Here is a 15,161-nt window from a genome sequence, read left to right on the forward strand (position 1 = left end):
CTTTAATGACTTCCAAAGCCACGTCTTTACCAGTAAATATCAGTAAAAGTGAAAAATATCTAGATTTACTGAGTATTTAATATATGTTAGTATTTTGTACCATTCCACTAATCAATGCAACAGCTTTATGTTGTTTTCGCCTTCCACAAATGCAAAAATTGAGGCTTACAGAGATTGGTTCCAAACTGGCACCCATCAAAACTTTGGGAGAAATTTTTGAACTAGCAATGAAGAGAAATTGTGGCAGAATAAACTATTTTTATCCTATAAGGTATTATTTCAATAAAGTCAACATATAGCCTCAACTAAAGTGAAAGATCGGGGCAAGTAACCAAATAATTCAATGGAATTCATAAAGAACATTTTTTCTTTCAAAGATTTTACTTTTAAGTAATCTACACCCACTGTGGGCCTCAAACTTACAACCTCAAGACTGAGAGTCACATATTCTACCAACTGAACCAGCCAGGCACCCCTCTGAGGAACGTTTCTGGGGTGAATCATCTACGTAGTTGAATCAAATCTGTGCTCTATGTTATATGCTTCAATAACTTCAGACTTTTCTACACAAATGGTCACTGTGGTCAGTCCCCATAATTATGCAACCGTGGCTGCAAAAATTATCACGGTGATTACTAGATTAGACAGAACTAAAAGTTCTGATTTTTAGGGCTGACATTACTGGCATTTAAGTGAAATGAGTTTATCCTTGACTTTGTAAGGTCTTCTGGGTTTGTTTTCTACAGATGGAATTTGCACCAAAAGCTAAATACATCGAAATAGTCCTGAGCATATGGCGAAGTTTTTGTGTTGAGATGTTCATCTGCCCACATGAAACCACTGTTGTCTTCCAAGAAAACTCTGGTTCCTGGGTTTATTTATACTGACCACATTAAGCTATTTGATATTTAAAGTAAAATGGAAATTCTGATCCATTCTACTCAAAAAATCTGCAAACTGCAGATTTTGTTTTGTGGTGTCTCATTTATTTAAGCTCCTTATAACAGTCCTGAGGATGAAAATTAGTTAGGTTTCTGGCCATTCCTTTTTTTTTTTTTTTAATACTCCTTTTCTTATAATTTAAAAATCAAAATATGTGACTTAATTCTACTTTCGTAAGAGTGGACAAGAAGCCCATTTCCTGTTCATGATGAGCTGACCATATTCTGACAGGACACTAAGGAAGAACTGGATGACATACTGGCAAGAGAAAGGCAACTGGAAAAAAAAAGTGTACTCGTATTAGGAAAATGAGTCAGTGTCTAGGAACCAACTGCATTCAGCAGAAAAAATTTGCTCCAAATGAGCAAACTGAAAATGCTTCAAGAGAAGCTGCATAATGAATATATCTGGAGCTGTCAGGCACAAAATGCTTCATAAAGAATTCTGTTTAACTGCAATGATATCAATTTCTGGAACATCTCTAGAATAGATAGATTTTCAAAAGGTAGAATACATATGGGGCACCTGGATACCTCAGTCATCAAGGGTCCTACTCTTGTTTTTGTTTTTAAGATGAGTGTACTTTAAAAAAAAAAAAAAAAACAAAGATTTTATTTGAGAGAGAGAGAACACAAGCAGAGGGAGCAGCCCCAGGAGAGGGAGAAGCAGACTCCCTGCTGAGCAGGGGAGCTTGATCCCAGGACCCTGAGGTCATGACAAGAGCTGAAGACAGATGCTTTACTGACTAAGCTACCCAAGCACCCCCGACTCTTGATTTCAGCTCAGGTCATGATCTCAGGGTCATGAGGTCAGGGTCATGAGCCCCATGTAGGGCTCCCTGATAACCAGAGTCTGCTGGAGATTCTTTCCCTCCTCCTCCTCCTCCAGCTCTGCTCCACCACACTCCCCCCTGCTCAGGCTCTCTAAAATGAATAAATTAAATCTTAAAAAAAAAAAAAAAAAAAAAAACACTAGAATACATAAATCAAATCACTAATGCATTCAGGACTTTTCTTTGGAACAGCAAAGTCTGCATGCCTAAATGTGTTCTAGTAAGGGGTCGAATGTCTACCCCAAACCAAAGTCACACACAAAAAATTTCTTGGGAGGAATAAAATTACAACAGGACATGCCAATACAGCAAACAAGCAACAGATGCATCAGAGAGAATTTATATTAAAGAATCTGAAAAAGATCACCAAAAAAATCAAGATTTCTCTTCCTTTTTACTTAATTAAAGTCATATTATCCCTTTCCTCCCCAGTAAAAGATGAAGAAAGAAAAGGTTAACACCCAAAACTTCTTGACATTGAAAATGCTACAAAATGGCTTGAACATTTATTTGCCCAGATGGCTTAGTAAAGAGGCCAACTCGGGTCTTTACCAGAGATTAAGTTGCTTCTCATGGTCACCAGGTCAAATGCAGAGCCAAGACCATTAAGATTGTAACTGACATTATTCACAGTGGCATTTGAGAGCATTTATAGCATTGTACAGCTTAAAACTGCCTTTTTTTTTTTAAGATTTTATTTATTTATTTGACAGAGATCAGAAGCAGGCAGAGAGGCAGGCAGAGAGAGAGAGGAGGAAGCAGGCTCCCTGCTGAGCAGAAAGCCCGATGTGGGGCTCCATCCCAGGACCCTGAGATCCTAACCTGAGCTGAAGGCAGAGGCTTTAGCCCACTGAGCCACCCACGTGCCCCTTACAACTGCTTTTGTATACATTAATTACGTTATCCTCACAACAATCCTTTCAAGCAGGTGATGCGTATTACTTACTTTCCCATTTTATAAAACAGACCAGAGTCCCAGTCTCCAGATAACCCAGCTTTCTGTCTTCCACTTATTAGTCTCAATCCTTAAATTCTGCTTCCTTGAAAGATTTCGAGTGTTTTAACAAGCTCAGATCACCCCTCGCCATGTTAGTATCAAAAACACTGCCTCTGTTCACTGATTTACTCAAAGACAAGAAGATGGGGCTGGCTCTGTCATTATATTCTGTGAAATAATCAGCGGAGTATGTAAGATGATGAGTGCTCTAGAACCCAAGAAAAAGAAAATCAATGTAATAAATCAGGGGACCAAAAGAAAGGCCCATCACTCCCCTGATGACAACCAGTTACCAGGCCAGAAAATTAGCAAGTGAAACCCATGGTTTGGGCATCATCACAAATGTACTAAAGAGGGCTCTGGGCACCAGATCGCCCTGCACAGCAGGAAACATTAAAATACTTCCATAGCAACTGTAACTAAGGACATCAGCAGGATGCTGAAAATGCAAAAGAAAGAAAAAAAAGAGAGACAGACACATACACAGGACAACCAAGATTGTATCCCTGGTAGAGTGAAGCCCACTATTCACTCTCCGAAAACATAAATATTTCACCTCTGAGGCAGGCTGAAACCATCCTCTTGATCCATATTCTCTCAAGAAAAGATATCAGCCAAAGGGCCAAAAACACAAGAAACTCAAAACTGCACATACTGAGCAGGCAGCGGCTTGCTCAGGTCTAATGGACTGGTCGTGAGTCAGGAAAGAAACTCAAGCATTTAGGAACTACCAAACCTATTATGGCCAGGCAGGTACTGGCAGGAACACAAAAGTGAATCAGACATACATTCTTGGGGGACCTGAGTGGCTCAGTCGGCTAAGCGTCTACCTTCAGCTCAGGTCTTGATCCCAGGGGTCCTGGGATCAAGCCCCACAAGAGGCTCCCTGATCAGCAGGGAGTCTGCTTCTCCCTCTCCTGGGGCTGCACTCCCTGCTTATGTGCTCTCTCTCTCCATCAAATAAGTAAAATCGGGAGGGGGGGGGGGAAGAAAAGAAAAGAAAAAGAAATACATTCTGTCCTTGGAGTGTTCAATGTTGTGAGGGAAGATAAAAGAAAAATTGTGAAAAATTGCAATACAGGGTCAGGTCATGAACCCAGGATCCTGGGATCAAGTCCCAAATCAGGCTCCCTGCCCCATCTGCTTCTCTCTCTCCCTCTGCCTCCCACTCCTCCTGTTTTTGTTCTCTCTCTCACACTCTCTCAAATAAATAAAATCTTTAATTAAAAAAATTATTACACAATCAACTAGAATGTAAGACATAAAAAAATGAAAATTGGTATTAGAGTTCAGATTATTGGAGGATGTTGTGGATTGAATTGTGTCCCCCCCAAAATTGGTATGTTGAAATCCTAACCCCCAGGACTTCAGAATGTGATCTTTTTTGGAACTAGGGTCTTTGCAAATATCAAGTTAAAATGAGGTCATCAGGGTGGGGCCTAATGCAGGGCTGATGTCCTTCATTCAGAGAGAGAAGAGCTTGTAAAAACCAAGGCAAACCAGGAAGGTGGGAGCAGACAGCAGTGACGCAGCCACAGGCCAAGATACATACATGGAGGTTTGCCGAGAGCCACCAGAAGCTTCGCAGGGGCAAGGAGTCATTCTTTCCAGGAGCCAACAGAAACGGGATGGCTCTGCTGACAACTGGATTTCAGAACAGTGAGGGAGAAATTTCTGTTGTTATAAACCGCTGTGGTTTTTGCTACTTGGTAACCACAGCCCTAGGAAAGAATGCAGAGGGAGAGAGGACTTCATACTCAACAGATTACAGCAGGCTTCTTGCAAGCAATGCATCTAAATGCGACCTTGAAGAACCTGTAGTATAGGATTGGTAGGAAATGGGGTTTCCTATTTATATAATAATAGCGTCGACCCTTTATTAAGACTTCATTCTGCACCAGTTTTATACTGGGAATGATTTCTGCATAACTCGCGTGGCCACTGGCTCATCAAGGACCCACACACACACCTCCCCCTCCCTAATCGACTCCCACTGTTCCATCCCACAATGGCTGCTGTGTACAGAAGCTTCAGTTTAGTAAACGGAAAAGGAAGGAGGGCTTGGGGTTTGGCGAGAGATGTGGAAGGGAGGGAGAGAAAGGGAAGAGATGGCAAAGCATCTACTCCCCTTCTAGCCTGGCCATGATCTCCCTCCAGAAGAGACGGCGGAAACAAGTTCCAGAACCTCTCTGAGCTGTTTTGTTCTCATGTGAAACTAGGTGAGAAACTAGTCAAAGAAACTCTGAGAGGCTCTGTATGTTTGGGACTGAGACAGCTCAGAGGCAGGGGAACGCCATTCTCCCGTCCTCTCCACAGGGAGGCCTCCCAGGGACTAGACCCTTTGGGAGCTCTGAGGGTCAACAACTCCGGCATGGACAGTGTTCTGATGATGGACAGTGGCCCTGGGAAAACATCAGCTTTGGCAAAGCCTCAGCAATAGCCTTGCAAGCAAATGCTGGACATTTGCAATTGCAAAAGAGAGATAGGTTAGCGTGGGAATTTCTTTGAGAACTTCTAGAAATAACTGAAGATACTCTGCATGGATTTCTTCCAGTCAAATAGGATGGGGATCCACACCACAAAAATTGGAATATAAAAATAAAATGTGAGGTAAATATCCAGTAGTGCAATTGCTGGGTCGTAGGGTAGCTCTCTTTTCAACTTTCTGAGAAAACTCCCCACTGTTTATCCCAAAGATATAAATGTAGTGATCCAAAGGGGAACCTGCACCCCAATGTTTATAGTAATATCTACAATAGCCAAACTATGGAGAGAGTCCAGATGTCCATGGACAGATGAATGAAGATGTAGTGTGTGTTCACACACACACACACACACACACACACAGGAATATTACTCATCCATCAAAAAGAATGAAATCTTACCATCTGCAATGACGTGGATGGAACTAGAGGGAATTAGGCTAAGTGAAATAAGTTAGTCAGAGAGAGACAATTATCATATGATCTCACTCATATGTAGAACTTAAGAAACAAAACAGAGGATCAAAGCAGAAGAGAGGAAAAAATAAAAGACGAAATCAGAGAGGGGAAAAAAACCTTGTTTATTTATTTATATTTCAGAGAAAATGAATGTGAGACTGAGAACACAAGTGGGGTGAAGGGCAGAGGCAGAAGCGGACTCCTCACTGAGCAGGGAGCCCGATGTGGGACTCAATCCCAAACCCTTAGGATCATGATCTGAGCCAAAGGCAGATGCTTAACCAATTGAGCCACCCAGGTAACCCCATAAGAGACTCTTTTTTTTTTTTTTAAGATTTTTATTTATTTATTTGCTAGACAGAGAGAGAGATCACAAGTAGGCAGAGAGGCAGGCAGAGAGAGAGGGGGAAGCAGACTCCCCACTGAGCAGAGAGCCCTATGTGGGGCTCAATTCCAGGACCCTGAGATCATGACCTGAGCTGAAGGCAGAGGCTTAAACCACTGAGCCACCCAGGCACTCCCCGCCCCCCCAATAAGAGACTCTTAATCACAGGAAAGAAACTGAGAGTTGCCAGAGTGGAGAGGAGTAGGGGGATGGGGTAACTGGGTGATGGACATTGGGAAGGGCATGTGATGTAACGAGCACTGGGTATTACAGAAGACTGATGAATCACTGAACTCTACCTCTGAAACTAATAATACATTATACGTTAATTAACTGAATTTAAATGTTTAAAAATGTTAAAAAGAAAAGAATGTGAGAACTTGTTCGGTGACAGTAGGCTTATGAGGCCTGGAATATACCAGTCAGGCACAGATTTTATTTAATCCAAGTGACAGCCATCTTTATCCCCATCTTGCAGGCAAGAAAACTGAGGCTAAGTTAAATAACTTCCCCAGTCAGTAACCCAGTTGGTATACAACTGAGTCAAAAATAAAACCACGTCTGTCAATAGGCCACGCTTTTCCCACTAGGCCACACTGCTGATCTAAATAGAGGGGCAAAGCAAACCACTTGCAAGGAGTTGGAAAATGAATACAGTAGGTCAGGGTATGGAAACAGAACACAATTGTTCAAATGAACAGACGTTCATAAAGATACAACTGAGCTAGCTATGGGCAGAACAAAGAGACTCAACAGGAGATAATAAGACACCCAGAAGCCACTGCACCCCCAATGAGTCCTAGTGAGTCTGGAAGCCATGCAGAAGAGGCCCGCCAGCGGGATCTCCAACAGGGAGAGAGAGTGGCAAGGGTAGTGGGAGGAGGGCAGGGGATTGTCAGAGAACAATCTGACCTTTCCAATAATCTGACCTCGCCCCTCCCAATCTCTTGCCTGTGTCCGCAAAATGGAAACCGGCTACCAAGGGAGCCTGGATGAGGCCAGTGTCAGGATCAGAGACTCAGAAGTGGCAGAGAAGGAAGACGTTTCCATGGAGAGGAGGCAAGTTGAGGACATAGGCTCCTCGGGGCCTGCTTTGCCCTTGGATCCATTCCTTACCCTCCTCTGCCATCTTCTGTATCATGAGGATTTTCTTTCCCAGCTTCCTTGCTCTCTGGTTTTGGCATCAGTTCAGCCAACAGGAGGCTCTGAAGGAATACTGGGAGCAAACAGGGAGAAGCCGGGCCATTTCGCCCCGTCTCTTCCTGCTCCAGCGACCCTCTCATCTGCGGACCCAGCTCTCACAGCAAGCCCTGCTGCGGTTCCAGCTTCCGCGTGGTGATCCTTGATCCTACGGCCTCTTCATCTTTAGGCAGTGGTAGGAGCAGGGGTGGTGTACTGTCCCACTCTAGGCTTCTCAGTCCTGCCATCTCCCATGTATCCTGTTCCTTGTACTAAATTCTGTTCTTAAAATATAAGCAATTGGGGGATACCTGAGTGGCTCAGTGGGTTGAGCCTCTGCCTTCGGCTCAGGTCATGATCTCAGGGTCCTGGGATCGAGTCCCGCATCGGGCTCTCTGTTCAACAGGGAACCTGCTTCTCCCTCTCTCTGCCTGCCTCTTTGCCTACTTGTGATCTCTGTCAAATAAATAAATAAAATCTTTTAAAAAATAAGGAATTAGGATACCTGGGTGGCTCAGTCGGTTAACCGTCTGCCTTTGGCTCAGGTCATGATCTCGGGGACCTGGGATCAAGACCCACCTCGGCCCCCCTGCTCAGCGGGGAGTGTGCGTCTCCCTCTCCGCTCTCCTCCCCCTCACTCACCTTCTCTTTCTCTCTCTCTCCCCCAAATAAAATATTTTAAAAAATAAAATATCAAAAATATTTCCTAGACCCTGTCTACTACAGGAAACACACATTAGAAAACCTCAACCTTCCCACAGGAAACAGCAGGAAAATGAACATAAACACAACTTGTAGATCACAAGTATTGAGTATGTTTTTGTTGCACTATCACTGATCTGAGTCTGTTTCTCCCTCTTCCTGAGGCCTCCAGCCCGTCAACCACCAGCGTTCTGATCTGCTCTCTGGCCCTGCCGGCCCTTCTTCAGACCCCCGGAGCCATGGTTACATGGATACCGCCATGTAGCCATGGTTACAGCCATGTAACCAATATTCTATTTAGAACTCTTCATTTCCTGGGGCCGCAGAGGGCTCAGTCTGTTAAATGTCTGACTCTTGAGCTCAGCTCAGGTCTTGATCTCAGGATCATGTGTTCACTCCCTGCACTGGGACAACAACAACAACAAAACCCTCCTAATTTCCTCACTGAATTGCCCTTCTGTAGTATGTTATCAAGACCCATCCCTGTCGCACCTGGGTGGCTCAGTCAGTTAACCATCCGCCCTCGGCTCAGGTCATGATCCCAGAGTCCTGGGACGGAATCCCACAGCTTCAGGCTCCCACTCTCCCTCTCCTCCCTGCTCATTATCTCTCTCTCAAATAAATAAATAAAATCTTGGCAGAAAATACCCATCTCTGAGTAGAGCAAATTCTCTACTTTCTCAGTTCCTGCTTTTTTCTGCAGAAACACTGTGTAGCCAAATGTTTCTTCTGTTGGGATGTGCATGTGCTCTGTTCAGTATATCCACAGCATCTATTTCCACTCATCCCATGCCCATACCTTTCCCTGGAGTCCCTCAAACTTACTAAGGTTCCCATCAGTTTAAAAATGATGCAAAGGAAATCTACTAAGAACCAGGGACCAAAAATAAATTTATGACAACATGCCATAATTTCACACATGGAATTATTTTTAAGATAGGGAAGGAGCTGGGGTGCCTGGGTAGCTCAGTGGGTTAAAGCCTCTGCCTTCAGCTCAGGTCATGGTCTCAGGGTCCTGGGATTGAGCCCCACATCAGGCTCTCTGCTCAGTGGGAAACCTGCTTCCTCCTCTCTCTCTCTCTCTCTCTTCTCTCTCTCGGTCTGCCTCTCCACATACTTGTGATCTCTGTCTGATAAAAAAACTAAAAAAAAAAAAAGATAGGGAAGGGTTTATTTATAAAAATGAAATAAACTGCTGACATATAAAATCCTGACGTGGACGAAAATCAATGTTATTAAGACATTTATCCATAAAACAACTCACTGCATTTTTACCGTTAGAATACTGAACTTCCACCAAAAATTTGGAATTTTATTCAATCTACAAAATTTCCATTTGCCCACAACTCTTCAGGATCATCAGCCTTTGCAAACTGAGTTCCATCTCAAAAACAACTCTAGGGGCGCCTGGGTGGCTCAGAGTAAGCCTCTGCCTTGGGCTCAGGTCATGATCTCAGGGTCCTAGGATCGAGCTCTGCATTGGGCTCTCTGCTCAGTGGAGAGCCTGTTTCCCCCTCTCTCTGCCTGCCTCTCTGCCTACTTGTGATCTCTCTGTCAAATAATAAGTAAAATCTTTAAAAAAAAAAAAACAGTTCAAGGTCCAGTATTAATGGTTTAAGTACACATTAGTCATTTCAGACAGGGATTGTTTTCTCCAATACATACTTTTGTTCTACTCTGGAATGCAGTTCAGTCTAGTTGTTAAATGCAAAGGTGTGATAAATGGCACTGTTGGTCCCAGATTTCCTATATTCTATCCATACGGTTTGCCACCGTCTTTGAAAATCCTCCTGTGTTGAAGGTTAGGTTTGCAAGTGGTTAACTCCTGAGGCATGCTCTTGGAAACAGCACTTTTAACAGAGCAAGGGAAGCAAGACGGGGTAAGGGAGAAAAATGGGACCAAGTCAGTTGCAGCCAAGGCCTCAGCCAAACCCACGGGAGGCTCAGGAGCTGGGATGGCCCTTGGGAAATGTTTTGAATTGAGGAGAGGGGTTGGGTCTCTGTACTGTCACACCTGACCAGTGAATGCATGTGGGTGGCCTACGGGGGCACCCTTGAACCAAACAGTTCCCGGCAGGCAGTGGGGATGGGAGATCCGAGCTGAGGGTGAAAGTGGGTAGATAGGAGTGTTAGGGGGCCTTAGCTGCGAGGCATCCTCAGCAATAAATATTCCTAGCTTCTGAGGGGAATAAGTTCTGAAGTGGGATCAGGAGGTACACCATAGCATCTACTCTATCCCACTGAAGTAGAGTGTATCTCTTTGCTTCCTGACCTTGGGTTCAGCCTGGTGACATACCTTGGCTAACTGAACGAGGCAAAAGTGAATATACCAATCTCAAGAGTTGGCCTTAAGAGACCTTGCATTTTTCCAATTTCCTTCTTATCCACATCCAGGCTAACCTGCTGGTCTCAGGAGGAAGATGAGAGAGGCACACAGAGCAGAACCATCCCAGCCAGCCACCCAGGCAAGCAAAACTTAAACACCCAAGATGGCCTGCAGACACTATAGAAATGAGTGCTTGCTTCTGTAGGATGTGCTTTGTTTCGCATCGATAGCAAGTCAATGTAACAGCTCCGTTGTCAATATAACAGACTCCGACCCATCCGTCAGATCTGGTTCAGTATCTGATACTTTGATGATTAACTTTATGTATCAACTTGACTGGCTACACAGTACCCAAATTTACATTACTTCTGGATGTGTCTGCAAGGGTATTTCTGGTAGATTAGCCTTTGAATCCGCTCTGTAAAGCCGATTGCCCGCCCCAATGTGAGCAGTCATCATTCAATCTATGGAAGGCCTGAATGAAACAAAAGGCAGAGGAGGAAGGATATACATACCTCCCACTGGTTCCTTCTTTCTGGAACACCCTGACCAATACACTGACCTCCCTGTGACTGAAATAATTTCCCCAATCTTTTCTTGCATGCTTCAAGCTCACCCTTGATATAGACACAGTATCTGCCCTCTAATGTTGTTGTGTTTAGCATGGTACACAGCAACTCAGAAGCACTCGATCACTGTAAAACATAGTCGTATTCGTATGCTTTAATTGTAGGTGCAAAAATCACGAGCCTAGAAGATGTTTGTGGGTGAAGGAGGGTAGCAAGGGAAGGTGCAGTTCCTACTGCTCTCCAAACCCCTAGACTGCGCATACCCTGCCCTCTGCCCTTCAAATATTTAGGTTCTGGCAGCGGAGGAGGGGGCAGAGCTGAGCCCAGCCATGTCACTGGGGAATTGCAGGATCTGCCCTCCAATTCCTGGACTGTCAAGCCAAAGATGCTATCAGATGGAAGAGGCAAGACAGGGCATCTGGGTGGCTCAGTGATTAAGCCTCTGCCTTCGGCTCAGGTCATGATCTCAGCATCCTGGGATGGAGCCCCACATCGGGCTCTCTGCTCAGCGGGGAGTCTGCTTCCCCTTCTTTCTGCCTGCCTCTCTGCCTACTTGTGATCTCTGTGTCGAATAAATAAAATCTTTAAAAATAAATAAATAAATAAAATGGAAGAGGCAAGAGAGAACAGAGGACAGGTGCCTTCTAGTCCTATACTGGTCCTTTCTTGGGGCTTCCAGGCTCTGGAGCGTTCTTCTTCATGCAGAACACGGTGGTCTGTTACACCAGGAAGAGCCTATGGGGCCCTTATGGGGTAGCCACTCCAAACGCTGCTGTAGGCAGGGAGTCTGTGCTCACTGAAATTCAACTGCCAAGTTTTGGCAGGGTGCTTTACTCTTCCCTCTTCCTTTTTAAACTGACAAGGAAAAATAAAGTGCAGAAATAATGTTAACCAAATAAAGAGACGCTATGGGTTTTTTTTAAACCTCATCTGCGTCAGAAAATTCATTCCCCAATGAGCCATAACCAGATGAGACTGCACATTTCCTAAGTCTTACAAGAGAAAGCTTTAATTACAGACTTCATGTTTTATGACCAGCTGAGTCCAAGCCAGTCCCAAAGGGAGCTGAGCCTGAAATTCCTCACATCTATGCCCCCAAAATCTTAACTATCAGCTTGCTCTTCCCAACCATGAGGTTTTTTCATTTTAAACACAAGTGAAACTGAGACTCATTTCCCTTCATTTCCCAAATTCCTAAAACAGCTACTCTTTGTTTTTAATGGTGCTGCAAAAAAAGGAAAGAGAAAAGAGAACAGCACATTCCTGAAACATTACGAAAGACCAACAGAAAAGAAGCAAGTGTAGCCCACTGCAGCGAATCCTGGGGAAGGGCTTCTAGAACTCTGGCACCAAGACACCTTAACAAAAAGAGGAGAACAAAAGAATTGCCCTGGGGGACACCTGGAAGCATAAATAAAAATGGAAAGAGCTAACATTAATGAGAGTTTACTCTGTTCCAGCCACTGCTCTGACATTTAACACGCGCTCGTCATTCATTCCCATGATAACCCCATAAGGCAGGTGATCCTATTATTCCCATTTTATAGATCAGGAAATGGAGACTCAAAGAGGTTAAGCCACTTGCCCAAGGACACACAGCTAGAAAAAGGTGGAGGTGGGACTCAAAGTTTTGCTCTAAAACCTGTAGTTTCAACCATAAGTGGCCAACAGTAGTCTACCACCAGCTTGAAATGTCATTAAAGGTTCACTGTAAAATGCATGTGGGTATTTCATTCTATTCAATAATATCTTCACATTTGCTTTAAGATAAAAATTTCTTTCAAAGATGTTCACTGACCTTTTTTCTATGTCCTACTTTTCTTGAAGCAAATCTTCAACCACGTTTGATGCTCCAGGAAGGCAGACAGTATTTAGAGTGGCAGGGTCAGGGTGAGACGCACTGGCTGGCCTAGGGCAGCTCCCTTGCCCAAGAAAATAAAAAAATTTTATTGTATCAGTCAGAATTAATTTGTCCAATTAACCGTATTTATAAGAGAGAGGGTTAACTTCTTCCCCAGTGTCAAGGCACCTGATTCTGAAGGGTTGTGGGTAAAATGGATCAAACAACACAGATAACTGAGTCATTTAGCAGAAAACGAGACAAACACATCAGTGTGATAGATGAAGTTCACCATGGCTAAACTCAAAATAAGCATAAGGCCTGACATAAGGCAGAGCATCTTATGAGCAGGATTATTTTTAGCTTGGACTGAGATATAAAGATATGTGAGAGAGAAAGGGGGAGGAAATGTGTGTGTGTGTGTGTGTGTGTGTGTGTGTGTATAAGTGGGGGAGAAAAAATTTGGAGAAGGAGCAAAAAATCTGCTTTTTTTAGAAAAGATAATGAAATTGGGGTGTCTACATGGCTCAGTTGGAAGAGCATGCAACTCTTGATGTTGGGGCCATGAGTTTCAGCCCCACAGGGGGGGGCAGAAATTATGAAAATAAATTTTTTAAAACTTAGGGGGAAAAAAGACAAGATAATGCAATTTAATGGGGGAAAGAAGTACAGGAATTAGAGTCAATTCAACCATGAATGAAAGAGAGCATTATATGTGATAATCATAGTGAAACTTATTTTATCAAATTTAAGACACCACCAATGAGAAGATTCACTCACTCTCTTTTTTTTTTTTTTAATTTATTTACTTGACAGAGAGAGGGAGAGAGAGAGCGCAAGCAGGGAGAGGCAGAGGGAGAAGCAGACTCCCGGCTGAGCAAGGAGCCTGATATGGGATTTGATCCCAGAACCCTGGGATCTTGACCTGAGCCAAAGGCAGACACCCAACAACTGAGCCACCACCCAGGTGCCCCTCACTCACTCTTGAAATCGGTATGATACCATATGTGAGCTAACTAGAATTTAAATAAAAATTTGAAAGTTTTAAAAAAATTTTTTAAAAAGATTAAAAACTTTAAAAAAAGTTTTTAAAAAAGATTCATTCAACTATTCTTTTAAAATGTCATCTGAGAACTGATGAACTCCAATAATTCTTTGAGTCTCATCTGCAAAACAAAGGTAACACCTACTACAGCCTTTGCAGGGCAGTGGTGAGGAATAAATGAGGGGACATACGCCTGACATACGGTAGGGCCTTGGGAAATATAAGTATTATTTCTACCACTTTTTGCCAAAAGCAACCTTCTTCGCCAAAATACTTTTATTTTTATTGCAAAAGTTTACATTGTAAAGGGGAGCATTTACCTAACTACAAATGAAAACAATAGGCCGACGGATAAAGCGAGACAGTATTTATCCTCCCCAGATTTTTCCATATTTACACAACAAATGTATGTGCATACTGACGCACACACATAGGTGATCGATTGCTTTTTAAAATTTATTCATCTGAGAGGCGCCTCGGTGGCTCAGTCGGTTGGGCGCAGACTCGAGATTTCAGCAGAGGTCGTGATCACAGGGTCCCGGGATAGAGCCTGCTATCCTGCCCTTGCCCAGAGGGGAGTCTGCTTGAGGATTCTCTCTCTCTCTCCTTCTGTCCCTCCCCCTGCTCAGATACACTCTCTCTTTCTAAAATAAATAAATCTTTAAAAATAAATTTAAAAATATTCGTTTGAGCACCCTGAAGGTTTTTCACACCACATAATGGACAGAGAATCATCCTAAAGGAGACACAACTCATTAATTCTCTTTCTAAAACCTGCTAGGTTCTATCAGTGAAACTAATATAAATTACATCATCCCTAACTTAAAGACCATTAGAGTCTAATGCTGTCTGATTCCTAATTGTATCCTCCATGACAGACCTGAAGATTTTTTTCCAATCAACTGTAACTGGATGTACTCTCTATATGGTCATGGATTTCTCTCTTACACTTCTAACCATAGTTCAATTCTTCTTGTTTCTATCTTATCACCTCAGCCAGTGCCCTGAAAAACAGAAATGACAGTTTGTGACAATGACAATGGCACTGATCACTGGAAAGATAAGACAGCAAATAAATTAAGAGTCATTCTCGTGATCAATGGTGGGTTTCAGGCTGTAGAGAGACTGGCTAGAAGCTAAGCAAGGAATCAAAGATGAATTAAATAAAGGAATCAGGGTGATCAAGCTCTCCTTGTGTTCAAAGAGTCAGGGGAATAGCAGGGCGAGGCAAGAACTCTGTGCAGGGGGCGCCTGGGTGGCTCAGTGGGTTAAGCCGCTGCCTTCGGCTCAGGTCATGATCTCGGGGTCCTGAGATTGAGTCCCGCATCGGGCTCTCTGCTCAGCGGGGAGCCTGCTTCCCTCTCTCTCTCTCTCTCTGCCTGCCTCTCCATCTACTTGTGAT

Source organism: Mustela nigripes, chromosome 5 (assembly GCF_022355385.1).
Source record: "Mustela nigripes isolate SB6536 chromosome 5, MUSNIG.SB6536, whole genome shotgun sequence".
In the NCBI taxonomy this organism is placed as follows: Eukaryota; Metazoa; Chordata; class Mammalia; order Carnivora; family Mustelidae; genus Mustela; species Mustela nigripes.